The sequence below is a fragment of the Paroedura picta genome, chromosome 3 (assembly GCF_049243985.1).
Source record: "Paroedura picta isolate Pp20150507F chromosome 3, Ppicta_v3.0, whole genome shotgun sequence".
Classification (NCBI taxonomy): Eukaryota; Metazoa; Chordata; class Lepidosauria; order Squamata; family Gekkonidae; genus Paroedura; species Paroedura picta.
The window spans coordinates 62,693,227-62,715,570 of record NC_135371.1 but is presented as its reverse complement, the minus strand read 5'-3'; the positions used below and the strand labels follow the sequence as shown (position 1 = coordinate 62,715,570).

Genomic DNA, 22,344 nt, shown 5'->3' with positions numbered 1-22,344 from the left:
TAGTGTTTTCATGACAGACTCAATACGGAGTGGTTTGCCAGCGCATTCCCCAGTCATTACCGTTTACCCCCCAGCAAGCTGGGTACTCATTTTACCGACCTCAGAAGGATGGAAGGTTGAGTCAACCTTGAGCTGGCTGCTGGGATTGAACTCCCAGCCTCATAGGCAGAGCTTCAGACAGTGTGTTGCCCTAGCCGGGCACACGCAGGGTTAGTGCAAGGGCAAGCACAATTACCGAGTCAAGCAAGTTCAAAGCGCATACCAGAGAGTAGTCAAAAGTCCAGTCCGGGTCTTATCAGGAATGGTTAGCTGACGTAGTCCAAAGGAGAACCGAAAGAGTTTATCTTTACCAAGGTCAAGCCAGGAATCTGTGGAGCAGAGCTTCGCTGAAGCGTCGGGGAGCAGGAAACCAGTCAAGGCAACGGGTGGACATGTGCACAGGTTGCAGCCACACTAAGAAGCACTTTGGCTGTGCTTAAGAACAAGCTGAGCTGTCACACCAAGTGGCTGCACCTGGCACTCCGCCTTCCTCTGATGAATGAGCCCCACGTGAGCCCAACCTAGCCTGTTGCTGTAGTCTAAGCCGAGCACTTTGCCTGCGTGTTGCCAACGTTGTCCTGAGGTAATGCTGGTAATCCTGGTGCAGAGGGCATGGTGCTTGTCTGGCTGGGACCTGATATGATGCCAAGGGAAGCCTTGTTACAATATCGGGAACGGGAATCGATGTCTAAAATCACATGTTTGTTTGAATATAGTGGTCATGTCCAGGAAATCAGAAAAATTCTTTTTAAACACTGGCATTTAATTAATGATCTGCAAGGATGTGAACAGGGACTATTGTTAGCATAAAGAAGGAATAAGAATCTGGGTGAGCTTTTTTCCAAAAAGAGTTCGCTTACTACGGCTCCTTTAAGCAGCCTCCTGAAAAGGAGCACTGCTTGTGCTGTTTGTAAATACTTATTACCCATCAAAGAATTTCCAGAACCTAATAATGGATTTCATGTAAATATTAACAGCTATATAAAGTGTCTAAGTAAAAATGGAATCTACTGTATTAAATGTGCATGTGACAAGTTGTACATTGGAATTAGCAGCCACCAGAATACAGGAACCTCAGACATCATATTCTAGATGCTCCTCTTGTCAATCATTTCATTGAAGCAGGACACACATCAGATCAACTTCAATTTTTTGGCATCGAATATATCAACATCTTTACCAAAGAATGGACTTTAATAAGCTGTTCCATGCAAGATAATTTTTTTACAATCATTCCTTGGAGTCTATGAGCCCTAGAGGTTTGAACACAACCTTAGACTTTTCTTGCTTCTTATAAACTGAAAAGTGAATAATACCTGTTGGATAGCCATTGTAACCTTATAAGGAATTGTAAATTCATATTATTCACTGTAACTTTAACAGGAACGGCAGACAGGTGTTAATAATGAATGTATAAATCAACTAGGCTGATAGAGTGTGGTTGGGAGCAGTTGGATTACTAGCATCCCTACAGTGCAGAGCCAAAGGTCGGTGTATGCTTTAAACTATTTAATAGAGGAAAGATATGTATAAGATTAAGGAGCATTCTATTACATTGTGTGATAGAACATTTCATGATTTTAGGATCATATCCTTTTCAGGTGAATTATCCATTTGGATTATCATTATACTTACATGCAAGTGAGAGGTAGAGTATAGCTTTACTTATATAATTTCTTTCAATGTTAAAAGGTTTTAATTTCAATATTTATGTTTAGGACAATAACTGAGGAAAATTATCCTTTGAAAACGGGATATATCTAGGAACCATTTTGGTGGGATTCTACACTACAATAAAGCAACAAAGAACGAAGAGACCTTTTACTTTACTTCTGTATAAATTTTGAAAATATTTTTAGTAGTTTAGGGATAGGTTTTCTCTCTCTTATTGCTCCACTGTTCAGCAGAAACATCCTGCAGCCCTTTGGAGTCAGAACACTTGAGCAGGGACACCTCCTCCCTGATCATGCTGCTACCCTCTAGTTCCAGTGGGCTGCAAAAACTCTATGCACTAGGCACGGGGGTAGCATCAGCTGGGAGGGGGGTACTCCCTCACCACTTTTGTCACTGGCAGCTAGAGCCAGTGAGCGGGCATGGGAACAGGTACAAAAACCTCCCCCCTACTTACAGTGTTAGAAAAGGCATGGTTTTTCCTTTCCTTTCCTTTACCAAGTTGTGATGAAGCTGTGATGAAGTGTCCTGACTCTAATTCTGAATGCTTATTCCAAGAAGAATACTGTCCCCCCTGATGCCCAAGCAAGTAATTCATTTGGAGGTCCCCTCCCCTGCATAATTGACTGCCAAAGTGCTGACATGAGGCTGTAGTCATAGGCTTTGAAGGACACTCACACTCCCTAGCCCTTCATCCAGGCCCTAAAAAAATCTGTTAATGGACCTAGGGCAGATGCACATCCCAAAGGACCCCTCTGGCAACCCAAGAGATACCCATTTAATACAATTTAATACAGTCAAACATATAAGTGAGAGCAAGTTGCACATGCCCAGGTCAAAACAGATCCATCAAGCAGGATTTAAACTTTAATTTGAAAACAAAAGCTTCCCCTTTCCAAAGACTTCGTGCTAGGCCCTTTATTTCTTAGCTCCTGCTCTATCATTCCCCAGGGGTTTTTGACCTTGGCCACTGCCAGTGGATTATCCTGGGGTGGGACCTGTGAAATACCAGTGGCCTCATTCCAAGTGAACCTCCTGGCTGCTCCCGTTGTAGTCCCATCCCAGATTTAATATGTCTTGCAAACAGAACAGAACAATAGTGACTGGCAGCTTCCACATGGAAGGGTTCTGTCATTCCTATTACAATTGCAGAAGAGGCATTCACATTAACAGTGGATTTTCCACATGGGAGTTTCCATGCATTTTCCTTCATCAGCCCCTCAAGCCCACCATTTTCCATGCACACACCCCCTTCATTTCATTCCCAGGGGGCTTTTTGACATTGTTAGTTATAGCCTTATAGCTCACTAGTAATTGTTACTTTAAAAAGCACTTTAAAAAGATCTCTGGTCTCACAGGGCTGGCAGCAAGAAAATGGCACTGCTGTGATTGTGACGTTTGAAAATGTGCACCTTCCTGTCAAACCAGCCTGATTACACACTAGAACTGTGCTCTTCCCTTAAAAAATCAGAGCAAAGCAGGCATGGGAAGGAATATACTGAGGACAGGGGAAAGGTGCTCAGAGCATGACATTATGTAGATGCTTAAAATGTTGTAACCCGCTGCAAGGCAATACTTTGATAGCAGCAGGTAATAAATCTAAATACTAAGCACAGATAATAAATTAAAAGGTACACTTTTAGAAGCAAAAGTGAAGCATACCTGTGTGGAAGCCACCCCACGTGGAGAGAGGACTCTTCCTGAGCTGGATACACTCATCAATTTATCTTAAGGACTAAGATATGAGCAACCCTCCTTACACTATGGAATCCCAGCTTTGCAAAGCATCTTCACTGTCTATTCTTGCAGTCTCTAAGGCCAATTGGGGGGGGGAGCGGGGCTGAGGGGCCAAACTCCAAGACCTCCTCTCCCCATCTCCTCAGGTTAGCAGATCCATCTTCTCCTTCCATGAGCTTCAATTGCTTCTGAGGTGGCCGCCAGGAAAAAAGCCCAAGCTGAGCAGGGAGGGTGATTCTGTTAACCAAGGAAGGACTAAAAGTAAGACTTTGGAATTAGAAACATGTCTTGGCCAGCCCAGAATCTTCCTTCCTGCTTACTCTATCAGATATTAGGAATTTTTGCACCCTGTTGGTTCCAAAGCAGAGTTGCCAACTTCAGGCTGGGAAATTTCTGGAGATTTCGAGGTAGAGTCTAGGAATAGGGCTGCCGGGTCTCCCTAGCCACCAGTGTTGGCAGAATTCTAACAAAGGAATAGATGACCAGCTGTGTATAGAATAATTCCTGGAGAAAGGATATCAGCTACTGAAGGGCTTTCCCATGTATCCCAGCCCCAGCGAGGCAGCAGGCTAACAACTCATGGTCAACGCAGCCAACAGATCTAACATCATGAGGATAGCCGACTCACCTCTATCCCGCTGGTGCCAAAGATCAACACTGTCTCCACTCCGTGGCCTGGAAGGAAGCCTGTCTGGTATGAACTGAGCACTGAAGCTTCATCCAAGAATGCCAGAAACTGGTCTGCAGCAGACCTTCCAACCACTTTACCCAGAAATGCAAAGTGCAAGACTAGGTGGTAGTTGGCAGGGTCCCATGGATCCAGCAATGTTTTTCTTTCTGAAGGGCCCATTATGCACAGCTGCTGAAACAGCGATTTCGGGTCACATGGAAAATGCGGAGGGGGAACACCGGTTATGCACGGGAGGGGGCGCGACGGCGGCAAAACCCAGAGTAACCGATTATGCACGCGGCGATCCGGGCGCCGCTTCTGGTTGCGCCCCGGTCACCCGGAAGCTGCGCTTTCTTCCGCGTTTTACTAACGCAACTTTTTCAGCGGCATGCACCGAAGCTGCGGCCGGTTGCAGCCGGCTCCGTGCGTTATCGGTGATTTTAGTTGCCGCCATTCCACCCCGAATGTGCGTTATTTCCCCCGTGCATAATGGGTCTAAATCAGTGGTCCCCAACCCCCGGTCCGGGGACCGGTACCAGTCCATGGTTCTGTTGGTACCGGGCCGTGACTCCTCCTCGCCCTCCTCCCCAGCTGCTGCCTCAGGGGCTGCCCTGCCACTCTGCTGCTGGCTCACCTTTGGTGCTCTCCAGCAGCCACCATGGCTGGGGCTCCCCCTCAGCATGGCACTTCACAGCTGCTGCTGGCAGCGCCCCCCAGCGGGTTGTGGGAAAGCAAGTGGATCAGGGGTTCAGGCGGCAGCAACATCCCTTGGCAAAAGACTACCCTCCACCGGGCCTCAGTAAAATTGTCAAGCGTTGACCGGTCCCCAGTGATCAAAAGGTTGGGGACCACTGGTCTAAATGATGGACCTCTGCCTGCCTGCCTCAGCACCCCTGGACATTCCCTGGTTGACAACGTCCCTCAGGGGCCTCCTATCTGCTGGTCACTCATTTTGAGCAGCCAAGATGGACAGGGATTGAGGGGGCCAGTAGTTGCCCTCACCAACCCTAACATCTTGTCCACTTCAGCTAAAGAGAGCCACCTGAAGACATCAGACATTATCCTCCAAGATGGCCAAGAAGCCTCCAGTTCCCCTTCTGTCACAAGCATGGCAGGTAAGTCCTGGTGGAGCAATAAGACTATCTGTGAAAAAGCTCACTAATGTCTCACAGCTCAAATCTAATTGACTAAAATTTTGGCACCGCTCCTCGAGGGTAGTAAGAGACTGAACTGCCATAAACAATTGTGCTGGGCAAGAACTCGTGGATGTGATGAAAGTGGCGAAAAAACTCCTGTTTTGCCATCTCATGCGCCTTCATAAGCACACAGTAGGATGTTCTTGCCACTTCATCACAAGTCTTCCTCCACACTCGCTCTAACCATCTCACATCCCTCTTCTTCTCCAGTCTGAGGGAGGGCGTCCAAATCGGCCGTTCTAGGCTGACGCAGCCAGCGCCATGGGTGGGGGAGGAGAGGCGCCGGTGCCACTGTGTAACTCGGTGCAAACGTGCAGGTGCTGCGTCTCCCCCCCTCCCCCCCCCCCACGGCACTGGCTGCGTTGGCCTGGAACGGCCGATTTGGGCACTGGTGCACACAACCCTAGTCTGAGGTGAGGGCGGTTTGTGTGGGGCTGTGAAACACTTGCAAACTAAGAATAGGTCTGTGCCACAGTCACTGACATAACATTTACTCTCCTCGGAGATTCATGGGAACTGTTGCTCTATGAATGGGCATCTCTGACAGAGGAGTCTCCGTACCCTCACCAGCAGTTAAACTGGTATGAAACTCATATAGATTTACATTTTAGACATTATTGAAAGAGTTACCTTGGGTTAGAAATTATGTTCTGTAAGTGAAATAATCAACTTCTTGCGTCCCATACTGAGGTGTATATTGTGTCATCCCTTTGAAAATCTTCTTTTTTAATATGCAAACCTAGCTCCTTCCATGGTTACGGATAGTTTCCTGACTCCCTACATGGCCCCCTAGATCCTGCAGCCAGATAATTCTCTGTGTCACCTGTAACTTGACCCTCTGGAAACAGCCACACATTCTTTCATCTGCAGCTGGTGCTGTGATGTTGTTGTTCAGTAACAAGCTCTGCTATACATAAACTGTGTTATTCTTGTCTCATTTGATGTCCTGAGTCAGCCAACAGATCCCTTTAACCTTCACAAAAGTCTGCTTCCTTCTTTCCCAAACACGTCATAATGAGATCGGGTATTCCCTCCACAGAAAATAGGGATTTTTGGAGGCTAAACACTCTATAATTTTCCTTCATTTCAGTTAGTACAAGGTACAATTTCTCAGTCTCTGCATTATGCCATTGGAGACAAGAGGAGCTGACTGACTTTTTCAATGACTTCTGCCTAGCCTTGACAGCCAGTTGAGCACCATGTCTGAGTGGTTTTGTGATATATTCAGTGTCTACACTGGAAGGCTAAATAACCCATGCTCACAGAAAGACTGGAACTCAAGACGCCTGAAGTCTTGGCCATTCTGCATCAGACGACTTCACCTGTGGGAGTAAATGACGGCTTTTTCTTTCTGGTTTATATAAATGCAGTATCCATTCAAAATCCCCAGGACCCAGCCAATACTTCTTTTCCTCATGTGCTTGCTGTCCTATCAGTTATTCTCATAGATTGGAGAGCATTGACTTAGCAGTGATCTAAGATTCAGTGAAATGTTCAGTGAAATGTAGGTTTTTCAACCAATGGGCCACATTCTGGTGGCTTTAAATTACTGTTTTAGGTTTTCCCAAAACAAATGCCATATAGTAACTTTTACATGGATTTTGTTTATGATTTTTTTCCTGTAAACCAACTTAGCTACTTGCAGCCTGTGTTCTGGGTTTTGAATTTAGCATTGCCCTTGATTATTCCATAATGCTAATCTGCATTATTTGTCCATGTGTAAAATGGGAACACTGTCAGGGGAAGTCTGGCAATGTGAATCAGCCATCTGTGAGATGTTACCTTTTGATTGAATGTACTATGCCGCCTAAATGATTTTACAACAGCCTATGACATGTCGTCCATGTGCCCCATATAGATGACAGAAGGTTAGGCAGTCACATTAGGCTAGATTATGTTGAGACTAGCAAGTATTTGTTGGTACAAGGCATTCCCCATTTTTAAAAAGCAGTCCCATCCCCAGAAACGATGGAGGTGGGAGCCAGGGTGGGACAATTCCCTAGCGTTACGAATACTGCTGTCTCCTAACTTTCCCTTGGCTGACTGCTTGTGGCATGTGTCAGGATTTCCCCAGGTGAATCCACCTTATGTGATTACACTGCTCTTGCTACAAATCAGAAGATGTAGTGAGAACAGTGCTGGGAGGAGGTGGGAGGCTGCCAAAGTCTGAAACCCTGAAATAAAACTGTCTGCAACAGGTAATGATCGCGCTGAATATTCCTTGTGCGGAATGGCCCCCAAGGCTTCCATCAGCCCCATGGGTGTGGATCCAAATACAACTTCCCCCAGATCATCTCTTCATCTCAATGACTTCAGAAAACAAGGGACTTCAGTATCCACTACAAGCAATCACATCAGATCAGATAAATAGGGCTGTATCCTCTTGCTACCCCAATAATCAACAACATCCTGGTTTACCCTAGATACTAGCCTCCAGAACAAGAAATATTTGCTAAATGCCAGTGTGATGTGTCTGAAACATTCCAGTGAATGTGTTGCATGGAACTCCTGAATGGAGGAATGCAATAATATGCAATAATAAAGTACAGGGCAACATGAATCCATAATATAAGAAATGTGTCAAAGGAAAACAATAGGGAGATAAAAGGGGATGGGATAAAAAGTCCACTCTAAACAACCACGATAAACAAGCTTTGAGGAGTCATATGCTGTTTGATGGTCCAAAGTTCAGTTCTTGTGCCAGCTTCTTCAAAGTAGCATGCTCTATTTTATAATCAAAATGTTACCTCGGGTTATGCTGATGTGCTAGCCAATAAAACAATGTTGATAAGATTTCCTGTGTTTACCAATGATCATAGAAGACATGTGATCATTTGTTCTGACTGAGAACAATACTCTGGGAGAATTCTTGATTGGTTCCCAGGAAATATGATTGTTCTACCTAAGTAGAACTACAGGTATTAATATTTCTTGATGAACCCTTGATTACTGGATGGGAAACTATCAACATGGGGAAAGGTGTTAGAAATTGCTAATTTAGGTATGTAGATGTGAGGGAAAGATTGTTTGAAAAACTGACATCTGTAGCTAGCTGGGTGACCTTGGGCTAGTCACAGTTCTGTTAGTACTGCTTATTTATTTGTTTGTTTGTTTGTTTATTTATTTGATTAAAAGCTCACCACTCCCACAAGCAGGTAACAATGATCCTCAATAAATCTCCCATAAAATCAGCCCATAAAACTCCAGCATGCCTGGTGGCTAAAAACCCTCCCTCCCTTCTCCCATACAACATCCTGCCTCAGGGGTCCTGAGGAATGGCCTGATGACCTGGCCCAGCCTGGGGAGGAACCCCTGATCCCCCCCCCCCCGGCTTCAACCGAAGACCTGGCGGAAGAGCTCGGTTTTACAGGCGCTGCAGAACTGTGACAACTCAATTAGGGCCCTCAGCTCTCCCGGGAGCTCATTCTACCAGTTTGGCGCCAGGACTGAAAAGGCTCTGGTCCAGGTCAAGTCCGGGCAAGCTTCCTTCGGGCCAGAGATAATAGAACAGTTCTCTTATAACTCCCTCAGTTCCACCTATCTCACAGGATGTTTGTTGGGGGAAAGGAAGGGAAAGATGTTTGCACGTCACTTTGGGACTCCTCCACGTAGTGAAAAGCAGAGTATAAAAACTAAGCTCTTCTTTGTGATACAGGCTTCTTGAGGGCAACCAAATAGAAGTTTGTAGTGCCAGAACCAGTGTTTGGACCTGCATCACTGTATGTCTTCTAGCAGGGGACAATCTCCAGGGTGGAACACAGGGAAACCACAAAAGAGGGGGTGACCCCTGTTCCTTGCTTGCAACTCCCCCTCCCCACATACCTGCTCTACTTATGGGGAAAAGTGCTAACCTGATATCAGGAATCAGGCAGAGTTAGCGAGTAGAGTCTGTGACAAAGGGACTTCCAACGTCCAGGCAGGGTTAGGATCCAAGAGAAGATCTTTATTGAACAGAAATACTACAGCAGCTAACACAGGCCAAGACAAATTGAGCAAATGTCTTGGCAGAGACAAAGGTACATTAAACATAGGGGTGTACTTATAGGGGGGACCAAGCAGGAGAGGGGGGGGTGAAAACCAAAAATGGTGGGAAGGATACATTTTAAAAAGTTACAAGAGTTCGTCCAGGCATTTGATCTAAACTAACAGCCTGTTGAGACTCCAGCCTGTTGAGACTCTCATTTAGAGCGGGATAAGGATGCCCCGCTGAGGGCAGCTTTGGTATGCATCGGGGGGACAGGAACCAACCCAGAGATTTATGGTCTTATTACACCCGGCCTGGAGGAGTCCGGGAGAAAACAGATAGGAGAGGGGGCATGAATCGGGATTCATGACACCTGAGTGCATTTTGAAAAGTGTGGCAGTTGTATTTTTAAAAAGCCCCTTTGTCACATCTCCCCCCACCATGTGCTCCAAATGTCTTGCTTGCACAACTGAAGGGAGGCACCATAGTGGAGAGAATGCTCTGGGCTGGAATTTGACTCATTGTGGGATGATACACATCTGGTACATGGGAACGATGTTGGCAAAACTGTTCTCTATGGGAGTCGTGTTGATGTCCTTTGGGGGCAGAAGGGACTGAAGCCAGAATCTCTGAAGGATGGTGGTGATATAGAGGAAGAGCGCCATGCGGGCCAAGGCCTCAGCCAGGCAGATTCGCTTCCCTGCAACAAGACAGGAGGAGAATTGTCTGAGGAGATCAGCAGAGAAGAGCACAGCCCATTTCTTGTCAAAGGGACACCAGGGTTGAGTCTGCACTTTCCTTTTTATTCTCCCCCTCCTCTCTGCATTGTATTTGATTTCCATTTTGATTTGGGGCACTTTAAATTTACCCTCTGCAACATCCATGATTGATCCACGGTGACCCTACCTTTTCCCCCGTGATATCCAGGAGCGGATGTAAGTCACTATATTTGAAGAACCGGCTTTGGAAGCCCCCAGTATAAATGTAGATGTTCTGTGTTTTGCCGGATTAACTTCCTGCCCCGTGCCTCCAACACACTCTCGGTTGGAGTTCTGCCAGAATTTCAACTGGCCTCCAGACTACAAAGAACAGTTTCCCTGGAGGAAATGGCAGCTTTGGCAGGTGGAGTCTGTTCAGCTCCCTCCTGTCCCCATACTCTGTCTTCTTTAGAACCATTCTCCAAGACCCCAAGAATTTCCCAACCCAGAGATGGCAACCCTATCACTCACATCCACACAAAACTCATTCATGGTGAAAGCAGATGTTGCATCTAAAACATGGAACCAAAAACAAGGCATTTGAAAGATGGTAAAATAGTGGCAGGATTGCCAACTCCAGGCTGGAAAATTCATGAAGATGGGATGGAGCCTGTGGAGGGTAACATTTGGAAAGATGTATACGTCTGCCTTCCAAGGCATCCATTTTCTTCAGCGGAACTAATCTCCGTAGTCTTGAGATGAGTTACAATTCCAGGAGCTATCCAGGCCAGACTTGGAGGCTGGTAAGCTGAGGAGAGGCTCCAAAGACCGATCTCTCCTGTGCTGCCCTTTGGTGTAAAGCCTGTTGCAAGTGCAAACCTATGTAGAGCAGCTCACGGCCAAGCCAAACCTTTCAGCCTAGGAATGGCATTTCGAGCTGGCTTTATACAGGACCAGATGTTTTTCTTTGGGTGCCTTAGTGCTAGAAAAGGGGCTTATAAATATAAATATTAATAATTGAAATCCCCAGTGTAAAAAAGGGTTAGAGAAGAATGCTACTCCTGGCTAAGATGAAAGCCACTCCTGCATGAGACCTCCAGAGGGGACACTACCATAACCCCTCCCCCCCTCCAGCTCTGGTGATCTTCCTTATTTGCAAGTTTACCTGAGGAGACGGGCACAAGCGCATCATTTTTCTTGAACCTTCCATTTTCATCCAAGACATTTTCTGGGTTGAATTCTCTTAGATTTTTTAATTTCTTGGGGTCATTCAAGACAGTGCTGAGTACTGGACAGACTTCTGTCCCCTGGGAAAGAGAGAATTTTGAAAGGCAGGGTTTCAAGGTTTCAGGTAAGTTACAGCCTCACTATGACTGTTTACGCACTGGGAACTTCACTGCCCCAGCTCCCGTGCAGGAGCACAAATCAGGGGCAGATGAGGCGCACTGGGCCAAATGCTCCTCATGTGGGTGCAGGAAGAGGTGGGCCAACCTGCCACAATTAAAACTCCAACAGGTGAAGACCCATCAGCCGTGATACAGTAGAAGAAAAAAGGGGTCACTGCTATAGAGGAATTATAAGTAGTGAAGTTAATATTAGTAGACCCCTACAAATTTGAATTTGAGACCAGTTTGGGATTGAATTATACACCCAAAATATTATCAAGTTATGTTCAACAATAAAAAAACATTAATAGAGGATTGAGTTATTACAATATTGAGATTTAGAATTCACTGATGAAGAAATCGAAAATAGACATATACCTGGGAATTCGTTTTGAAATTGTTTTGAATATTGTGAATTTGGTTTGAACATTAAATCACTTCGCCATCATCAGTTTGAGACTTTTTTCTTCTACAGCTAAAACTCCAGCCTACAGCCCGGAATGAAACCTCCAGTGCGTAAACAGTTTATCAGAGCAAGAAAGATGGAGGGGTGAACCCTACACTCTCATTCCTCAGGAGATGGCCAGTTTCTCCTCCCTCCCTGTTTTTGGTGTGTGTGTGGGTGGGTGGGTGGATGGGTGCCATCAAATCTCAGTTAATTTATGGAAACCCCATTAGGTTTCTGAAGCTACAGTTCTTTAGGGGTGTTTTGCCATTACCTGCCTCTGAATAGCAACTCAGGACTTTTTTGGTAGTTTCCCACCCAAGTATTGACTGGAGCTGACCTTGCTTAGCTTCTGAAATATGATGAGATCAGGCTAGCCTGGGCCTTCCAGTCAGGGCAGGAGAGAAACAGCAGGATATGAAGTACAAATGGAAGAACATGTGGTCAATAGAAATGTGATAGATACACCATCTTACATAATGAATCTCTCTCACATGTATGATTCAAATGGATAGCAGTGTTGGTCTGAAGTAGCACAACAGAATCAGAGTCCAGTAGTACCTTTAAGACCAGATTTAGTCTGAGGAAGAATGTTTGCACTTGAAAGCTCACGCCCTAAATAAATCTTTGTTGGTCTTAAAGGTGCTACTGGACTCTGATTCTATCGTCTCACACGTATGCACACTCTGATCCATGCACAATTTATAATGCCCACATAGCTGACTAGCACCTCTATGTGCAGAGGCTGGATTTTGCATTTTTGCCCTGCTCTAAGGGGCTGTTGGAAAAAGGACATTGGAATTGACAGTCCTCTAACTGGATCCAATAGCAGCCATTCTTTTGGAAAAGGCTTCTCAAGGCTTTTCTTTTTAAAAATGTGCCCCATTTCTAAAGGACTGGAAAAGGTCAGTTTACATTCCAATCCCAAAGAAGGGCAATGCTTCATTGACTATGCTAAAGCCTTTGATTGTGTGGAGCACAACAAATTGTGGCAAGTTCTTAAAGAGATGGGAATACCAGAGCATCTTATTTGTCTCTTGAGAAACTTACATGCAGGTCAAGAAGCAACTGTGAGAACTGAACATGGAATCACTGGTTCAAAATTGAGAAAGGAGTTCAGCAAGGCTGTATACTGTCATCTTGCCTATTTAACTTGTATGCGGAGCACATCATGAGAAAGGTGGGATTACAGGAGTCACAAATTGGGATGAAGATTGCAGGGAGAAATATAAACAACCTCAGATATGCAGATGATACCACTCTAATGGCAGAAAGTGAAGAGGAACTAAAGAGCCTGTTGATGCGGGTGAAGGAGCAGAGTGCAAAAGTTGGCTTGAAACTCAACATCAAGAAAACGAAGATCATGGTATCCGGCCCTCTCAATTCCTGGCAAATAGATGGGGGAGAAATGGAGATAGTGACGGATTTCATTTTCCTGGGCTCCACGATCACTGCAGATGGGGACTGCAGCAAAGAGAATGAGGTGGCTGGATGGAGTCACTGAAGCGGTAGGTGCTTAAACTTAATGGGACTCCGGGGGATGGTAGAGGACAGGAAGGCCTGGAGGATCATTGTCCATGGGGTCGCAATAGGTCGGACACAACTTTGCACCTAACAACAACAACAAATATAAAAACTTCTTGAGTGTCATTTAAGCTGTGTAACTGAAAGGGGATTCTATGCCTTCCTCAGGTTCCTGGGCTGAGCACAGTCAGAATATTATATTGTGACAGGGTGGGACAACCAGAATTCTTCAGGAAAGGAGAAAACAGATAACTAAGATGGCTCAGTCACAGAAGGTAAAGAAAAATGGAGGGGAAAATCTTGCCTCTGAGGGAGGGAAGTGGATGAGGATTACCATTTGATGATAATAAGATTTAGGCAATACAATTATAAATAGCAGAATGTAAAACAAAGAGCTTAAGGTTTCACCAAAGGGCTATAGTTCAAAACTGCAAATATGTGCAGGACATGGAAACATAGAGCTCAAAAAGGAGTTCACAATTAGAATTAGCTAGTACTTTAATAGGTGGCAGTTTTAGGGGCTGACAGACATCACTTTAAAGAAAGCTTCAGTGCTGGAATATCAGGAAACCAGGAAGTGAAGAGTTAATTCTTTACTGTGACAGAGAGTTGTGAGCCCAAGTCCTGTTAGTAAGGACTCCTCAGAGGAAGGGTGTAGCCAGGAGTTCCCAGTTTCACTCAAGTCTCAGTTGGATAAAAACTTAAGCTCAGACTGATGCTCAACAGGCAGAGCATTCTGACCAGCAGAAGGAAACTGAGTCACAGACAAACCAAGGCTTAGACTCCAAAGTTGATGTAAAAGCCCATCATTCCTCTGCCCAGTCTCCATGTGCAGCTCCCTCTCAGCCTACCTGGCTCACCTGAGATAATCAATATAGGGTATGTGTGGAAGAGAGTTCCAGTCTAAAAAGTACCACACCAAGTTAGTAAGATGGTAGCTGACATCAGCAGTCTGTGAGTCAACATAAAGTGAAGATTGAGAGGCTTCTAGCATCCTAAATTAGATTGGGGCTAGGAGGTCTTTGTTGCAGATGCAACTTGGCAGTTTTACCTGAGATCCCTCTTGCCAAAGCTCCTGGACTGCCTAAATAATCTCTCAACCCACTTGTCTACCTGACCTTGAATTCCATCTGATTATTTGGTGTTCTCTCCTTGGACCCTGACTTTTGCCTACCTACCTTCAACTTAGCTCCTTCCAGTAGAGAGCTGAATCTTGAAACCAGCACACAGAAAACCTTAGTGACAGGCTTCTCCAAGCACTCTGATTGGCCAGCAACAGCTGTGAGATACATAATATAAGAGCTGTATTCTGAGGGAATTGACAGAGACCTTTGTTGAGAGAGGACCAGTTTGAACCTTAGCTGTTGAAACATCTAATCTTTGGAAAATTTAGTCAGAAGACACAGCTTTGACTAATTAGTCTGGATTCAGCCTAAGATGAAAGGTCTGCACAGACAATCAAACTGGGAATACCACTTGGTAGAGTGAATTGGGTAGTGGATTGAGACTCCCAATCAGGACAAAGGCAAGGAGAGAAATCTTCTAGAGAGAGAAGAAAAATCCCTGCCCAGTAAAAAGCATAAATTAGCTGTGAAGATTTTCCTAGGCTCATGTGGAAAGATACTGCTGTGGACACCATAGGAGTTAGAGGGAAAATAGTGGGGCTTTCCGCACAAGGACCAATTTTGCTGTGTATTTAATAAAATATTTTATTTGGTTTGACTTTAAGTGCCATTCAAAACAGGTTTAGAAAAGAGGGCTTCTATATCTTCCCTTATTGTTTCAGGACTGAGTTAAAAGCTAAATTATCTATTAGTGACAGGGTGGATCAGCCAGCTTTATTATTAGCAATTTTTAAAAACCATGCTACTTGGGTAACTCAGGGAGGTATCAGAATTTTAATTTTTTTGAGGGAAAAAATTACCTCAGTGTAGGGGGCTTGTCATAGGAGCTAAATAGTGCAAAAGGGAGAGGGATGCTTGGAAGAGTAACATTGATGGGAACCAAAGGAACTCTGCAAGAAAGAAAGGCAGAGCTAAAAAAACAAACTGTTGTAGCTTGGGACCAAAGGATAACAGCAGAACTGTAAGAGGTAGAGTAACAGAGTAGCTACTACAGGAATTCAGGCATATTTTGTTGTAAACGGATGTTTCCCTAGTCAATGTGGCTATTTCAGCCCACACAAAACAGTTTTGTAAAATAGAGTATGCCATCAAAGAAGCCCACACCAAAGAGATGAGCCCCTGTGAGTGTGGTAGGCCCTGAGTCTTGGCAGCTAGGATCATTGGCAGGGTTGCCTGGTACCACAATGAGCATGAAAATTATTTCTGGCTTTCTTCCAGCCCTGCTTAAGGAGAATTTTCCTGATAAAATAATATGGGAGCCAGGTACTTTGCAGTTCTTGAGTTTAACCCTTAGTATGTGCTTTATTAAGCATCTGGCTCCTTTCAATAGCTAGGCCAGTTCAGCTCATATATATTCCCCTCAGGCTCTTTCTGGGCTATTATGCATGTTCAGGTTTTCACCGAAATCATCATGGTGACCCTTTTAAATCATCATTTTTAAAAATGTTTGCGTTTATGCCTGTGCTCTGATACTGGGTTGTTTTTTTCTGCATATGATTATGCATTTGAGAGACTAGTAATGGCAAATCCTTAAGGGGAGCACTTCCTCTGTTGTACTAGAAGTTCATTGGCAGGCCATGGTCAGCTGCAATGTCAGCTGACTGCTACTCTGGCACATACTGCTGGCAGGGCCTCATGGGAATTGTAATTCATGGGCATGGAGACCTTAGCAAGACATTTCTTTGGGGGCACACAGCCTTTTGAATGCCAACACTACAACCTTTCCCCCTCAGAGGTATGCTGTTCCTTGTAGAGAGTGGATTGAAATGTTTGCAAATGCTTCTGAGGGAACGAATAAATTAATTTCTGCTGGTGTAATGTGCTGAAAAGACACAGTTGCCACTATGAGTGGGGAGGATAATGCATAATCAAAAATACTATTGTGGATTTTCCGTGGTGAATATGATGCCACATGCAAAATAAAGAAGTCTTTTTTTCAAGACGTTTTGTGATGTTTCCTGCATAACAGGCCTCTGTCTGCATCTCTCTTAAACTCTTTCATGTTTCTTCCCAGTATTTCTGTGTTTGTGCGATTGTTTTGGCTAGTAAGAGAGTACTGGTGATGTTCTCCTCCTTGAGATGCTACAACAGAGAGCCAATGCTATGCTAGATTTTGAGTTTGGAGACAAGACTTCAATTTCACAAGCTGGCCCTTGGGGAACTGCTAACACATCAAATGTAAAGTGAAAATGTGTGTGCACTGAGATCAGATTGGCTGCAGTACAATGGCTGCAGCTTGATACAAGGTGAGATTCCGTACAGTTTCAGAACACCACTCACTTGGCCTTAAAATATAAAGAGCTGTAGTGAGAAAGAGTACCATTCCTTCCCTCTTATATGATTCTTTCCTGGGATATGGATTCCCAGCTCTATATCAAACCATCTGTTGGATACTTGAAGTTGTTTATATGTGGGCTACACTGAAACCACCTCTCATTTCAACTATCACCAGGCACTACCAGGCTTTTAGCAATTAGTTAGGGAATGTGACATTTACTAAACCTGGAGAAGCCTGGAAAAGTGTGGGTTGTCAAATCAGCACAAAGTATCGTTACCGTGGATAATGACAGGGGCAATTTCATACAAGGTGCTTCCAGGTACTAACTTGTGCCATTCCCATCAAAGAGATATGTTGGCTCATCATAGAGATGTATAGCCTTGTCCCATGCAATGCTTTTCTTATACAGGAATGGTGAAAGTGGACCTCACATTAAAAAGTGTGATTGAAGAATCTGAAAGACAAAGTGGTGTCGTGTATTGAACTAGGGCCTGGCAGAAAGACCTAGGTTTGAATCTCTGCCATGGAAGCTTGTTGGGTGGCCTTAGGCCAGTCACACTCTCTAACCCACCTCACAGGGTTGTTGTAAGGATAAAATAGAGGGAAGGAGAATCATGTAAGCCTCTCCATCCCCACTGCAGAGAAAGATGGGGTATAAAAAATAAATTTATATATTCAGTTTTATTTTTTTAAATCTGTTTAAAACTAGTTAGTTAAACCTTTGTTTTATAAGCTGCAAAATTACTTGCCCTTTGAATGTCCCTATGTGCTACAGACAGTTCTTAATGAGGAAACTATTATAAATTTCTGTTCCTTCTTTCATTTCTCTCTACCTTGATTATGTCTCCTCTTATTCTCTGCCAATTTGCTTTTCCCAGACCCTCTTCACATGCATTCCTGCCCTGTCTTCTTGCAGAGTTCAGGGCATGCCTCTGGTCGTTTCCCTAGTATGGTGAAAGCAATGGGTTGTTAATGATTTGTAACCTTGCTTTGCAAATGGAGTTTCTGTTCATTAACAAAATTGGGCTACTGCAGTATCAGAATGGAAGGAAGAAAGAAGCTTTTGTCTTAAATCAGCAATAGGCCAAAGCATCAGGAAAATAACCAAAACTGCCTGAGGAGTCTTCCTTTCAGAGAGGCAATATATATTCATAGGATAAAATAGGAAGCTAAGAAATCAAGGGGATAATGAAAATACAAGTTTTGCTTCGCATTTAGGAGCAGAAAGGTTTTTCCTTTGATCATGTTTGCCAGTGATCATAGTCCTTTTCAGATTTTACAACTATGCATATCCATGATCCTCTTGATATACAAGGTATATACCCTATTGCGGCGGTCGGCAACCTTCTGGCTGCCGCGGCCCACTACTGCGCCGTAAGGGAATAGGGCGGCCCGGGGCCTGGGGCCCTGCAAACGCGCGGCAGCCCCAGCGCAAACACACATGTGCGGACTTGCCGCGCGTGTGCGTGTGCGTTTGCGTCAAAATGAAGCAGTCTTCAGGATGTCAAAATGAAGCAGTCTTCAGGAGGACTGAACTATCCTGTGTTGTTAAAGTGTTGACTATTGGCCTTGCTTCAGTCCCAGATATGATAAATATGATTAATAAAAACATTTATTTATTTATTTATAATTTATATACCACCATTCCCAGAAATTCTGGCTCACAGCAGTTTACAACATCTGTCACCACTCCACGGGAGCGGTATAAATAAAAGCCTAAGGGGGTAGCAGTGGTCCGTGTCTGGGATGGGCACTTCATGCCTGCCGATCGGGCCCTCCACTTGTCAGTCCCGGCCCAAGGGGCCAATCAGCAGCCGCATGCAGCGCAGCTGCTGATTGGCCCCTTGGCCCCGGATGCACGGATCAGGAGCCTCCACTGACTTTGGCCCCCTGTCGCCATTAGCAGCTGCCCGCCGACATGCCAAGTAGGCAGCGGCAGGGCTGGGGCTTTGGGCGGGGGTGGGGGGAGACAGCTGTGGGGAAGCTGGCCTCCTTTGCCTTCCCTGAAGCCTCGCCATGGCCGGGGGAGCCCCGCCCGGAAAAGGCTTCAGGGAGGGCAAAGGAAGCCTCGAGGCGGCCGGAACCCGAAGACTTGGGGGGGGGGGGCTGCCTGCTAGCACCCGCTGTATTTTCAGTACAGCGGGCTTACCTCCTAGTTTACAATAAAACAATAACATCAGAGCTCATAAAACAGCAACCCAATAAAACATATTAATATTACATAATCCCAAAATGGTGGTAATAATTAATACAACCAGACCTTTAATGCTATGGAATTAGATGTTGGAGCAGCTGATGCACATGCTATGGGGAAGTTCCTGCCGGTCTAGTACCTGAGCAACTGGGGGGGGGGTCTAATTCTCCCGGTACTTGTTGCGCTCAGCCTCAATCAAACACCAGGCGGAAGAGCTCTGTCTTGCAGGCCCTGCAGACCTGAGAGAGTACCGACAGGGCCCGCAGTTCTTCTGGGAGCTCATTCCGCCAGCTAGGGGTCAGGACTGAAAGGGCCCTGGCACTGGTTGAGGCCACCCATACTTCCCGGTGTTGTAGCCCATGAAGTTGTTATCTGCTGAATAAAGGACCTTTGGAATTAAACTGGAGGCATTATTATAAAACACAACATGTGGCAATGAAGGTGGGATGGGTTTTTTGCCTTTGAATCTACAGGCACCTTTTTTGCAAAGCCAAGGTGAGCCTCCCATTGCTTTTGCTTCAAGGATTCATAGTTTTGATAATTACCAGCTTGCAATTAGTGACACAGAAGTGTCTAAAGGAAGGCTTGCATTGTGTATTCATTCTTTGGGAGTAGAAGGGCAACATATCTTTTATGCATTGCTTCTTGCTGATAGGAAATATGACATGGTTCTTGCTGTGCTGAAGAATTTTTTGTGCCACAGGCCAATGTTACTGCTAATCATTATAAATGTTGGCGGTGTGTCCAGAAACCAGAGGAGTTGGTTTTACATTATGTTGCAGTGTCCAGAGAATTAATTGTCTCCTGTGATTTTGGTGCACTGACTGATGAGATGATTAGAGACCAACGAGTGGACAAGATAAAGGGAAAGGCTACTTTTAGAACCAGAACTGACTTTGGAGAAGGCTGTAACAATTGAATGGCAAATCGAAACAGCATTGAATGAGACCCAAATGATTAGTATGAGTACTGGAGATGTACAGAAGGTGGAGCTGCTGCAAAGACCCTTGGTACAAGCTCAGGACATTAGTAAGGAACTGAGAGAGCAAGTTGAAAAAAGGGTGAGCCAATGAAGTAGAATATCAACAAAACAATGCTTTCATTGTGGCTATCCTGACTGTCCTGCAAAAACAGTACAGTGTAATGTCTGTAAAAGTTGGGATATTTTGCTTTTGTTGTTGTTAGTTGCGAAGTCGTGTCCGACCCATCGCGACCCCATGGACAATGATCATCCAGGCCTTCCTGTCCTCTACCATTCCCCGGAGTCCATTTAAGTTTGCACCAACTGCTTCAGTGACTCCATCCAGCCACCTCATTCTCTGTCGTCCCCTTCTTCTTTTGCCCTCGATCGCTCCCAGCATTAGGCTCTTCTCCAGGGAGTCCTTCCTTCTCATGAGGTGGCCAAAGTATTTGAGTTTCATCTTCAGGATCTGGCCTTCTAAGGAGCAGTCAGGGCTGATCTCCTCTAGGATTGACCAGTTTGTTCGCCTTGCAGTCCAAGGGACTCACAAGAGTCTTCTCCAGCACCAGAGTTCAAAAGCCTCAATTCTCGGCCTTCCTTACGGTCCAACTTTCGCAGCCATACATTGCAGCTGGGAATACCATAGCCTTGACTAAATGCACTTTTGTTGGCAGGGTGATGTCTCTGCTTTTTAGGATGCTGTCTAGATTTGCCATAGCTTTCCTCCCCAGGAGCAAGTGTCTTTTAATTTCTTTGCTGCAGTCCCCATCTGCAGTGATCTTGGAGCCCAGGAAAATAAAATCTGTCACTACCTCCATTTCTTCCCCATCTATTTGCCAGGAATTAAAGGGCCGGATGCCATGATCTTCGTTTTCTTGATGTTGAGTTTCAAGCCAACTTTTGCACTCTCTTCCTTCACCCGCATCAACGGGCTCTTTAGTTCCTCTTCACTTTCTGCCGTTAGAGTAGTATCATCTGCATATCAGAGGTTGTTGATATTTCTCCCTGCAATCTTGATCCCAATTTGTGATTCCTGGAATCCCGCCTTTCTCATGATGTGCTCCGCATACAAGTTAAATAGGCAAGGGGACAGTATACAGCCTTGCCGAACTCCTTTCCAAATTTTGAACCAATCAGTGATTCCATGTTCAGTTCTCACAGTTGTTTCTGGACCTGCATATAAGTTTCTCAAGAGACAAATAAGATGCTCTGGTATTCCCATCTCTTTAAGAACTTGCCACAATTTGTTGTGCTCCACACAATCAAAGGCTTTAGCATAGTCAATGAAGCATTGCCCTTCTTTGGGATTGGAATGTAAACTGACCTTTTCCAATCCTGTGGCCATTGTTGAGTTTTCCAAATTTGCTGGCATATTGAGTGTAGCACTTTTACTGCATCATCTTTTAAGATTTTGAATAGTTCAACTGGAATGCTGTCACCACCACTAGCTTTATTGTTGCGCAGACTTCCTAAGGCCCATTTGACTTCACATTCCAGGATGTCTGGCTCCAGGTCAGTAACTACCCCATTGTGGTTATCAGGGATATATTTTTATATTACAAATTAATAAAATATTTTATTGAACATAGAGGGGAAAGGTCAGGTGAAATTAGGGGTAAAATTACCTTTTGCAGATGCCATGTTTTTAGCCCAGAATTAGGCAGAGGCACAAATAAGGAAGACAACTGGAAACATCTAAGTCAGCTAAATAAAACCCCTTTCTCCCTTTGCAGGTTTTGAAGCCTGAGTTTGCTGCCTTTGCTGCAAGTCTAAGGGCCTCTGGTTCTCAGCCTGTGGCTTTCTGTGAATCGTGACATCAGAACCAGAATCAGCCCCCGCCTGGGAAGTCCCTGTAACTCATTGGTTGCTTTGAGATTCTAATGGAGGTCTGTGGGGTTAGATATTTTTATTTAAACGATCTTGTGTGCAAGGTGCTTTGAGCCACCAGTAGGATAAAATAGGATAAAATATTTAAAAATAATAGGATAAAAATAATTAAGTGATGAATAAATAAATGCTTTTCTTTGAGCCAGCTTCCTAAGAGGATCAAACTGTGACACTTGAGACTATTGGCTGCCAGCAGTTCACATAACTGAATGCTGTTCTCTACATAAAAGCCTTCCATATTCCAAATGAGATATCAAGGAGGAGGGTGCTGACCTGGCCTTCTCCTTAACATTGTAGTTGTCTGAGTGGTCTTGTTCACACTAGCATTCTGAAATGGCACGGCCCAGGTGGAAGTTTAGTGAGAAGTGGGCTAAAGTCTCCCAGTAAGTACGCAGGCAGGGCACCACATTCCAGACTGAGCAGCCAAGTGACAATGAAGCTACTACTTACATGGACTCCTAATGGCTTCGTGACATGAGCTAATTGTCTTCTGAAGGCTTTGTGGTCTGCCATCCATCGTGCCAAATGTTAATCCTGCCGCTCTAATCCACTTTGCTGTCCATCTTCACCA

At 44.8% G+C, this 22,344-nt stretch overlaps 1 long non-coding RNA gene across 2 annotated transcripts; it reads left to right on the top strand.

Annotated features, from left to right (window-relative positions):
- Positions 1-1,484: 1,484 nt before the first annotated feature.
- Positions 1,485-21,894, top strand: LOC143831132 (uncharacterized). 2 transcript variants are annotated; one of them, XR_013228741.1, is made up of 5 exons: positions 1,489-1,526; positions 1,641-1,687; positions 3,999-4,141; positions 5,146-5,232; positions 21,620-21,894. It is a non-coding gene; the product is annotated as an uncharacterized LOC143831132 (long non-coding RNA). The 2 variants fall into 2 exon arrangements; XR_013228740.1 differs by lacking the exon at positions 3,999-4,141 and having other exon boundaries at positions 1,485-1,526.
- The last annotated feature ends 450 nt before the right edge of the window (positions 21,895-22,344 follow it).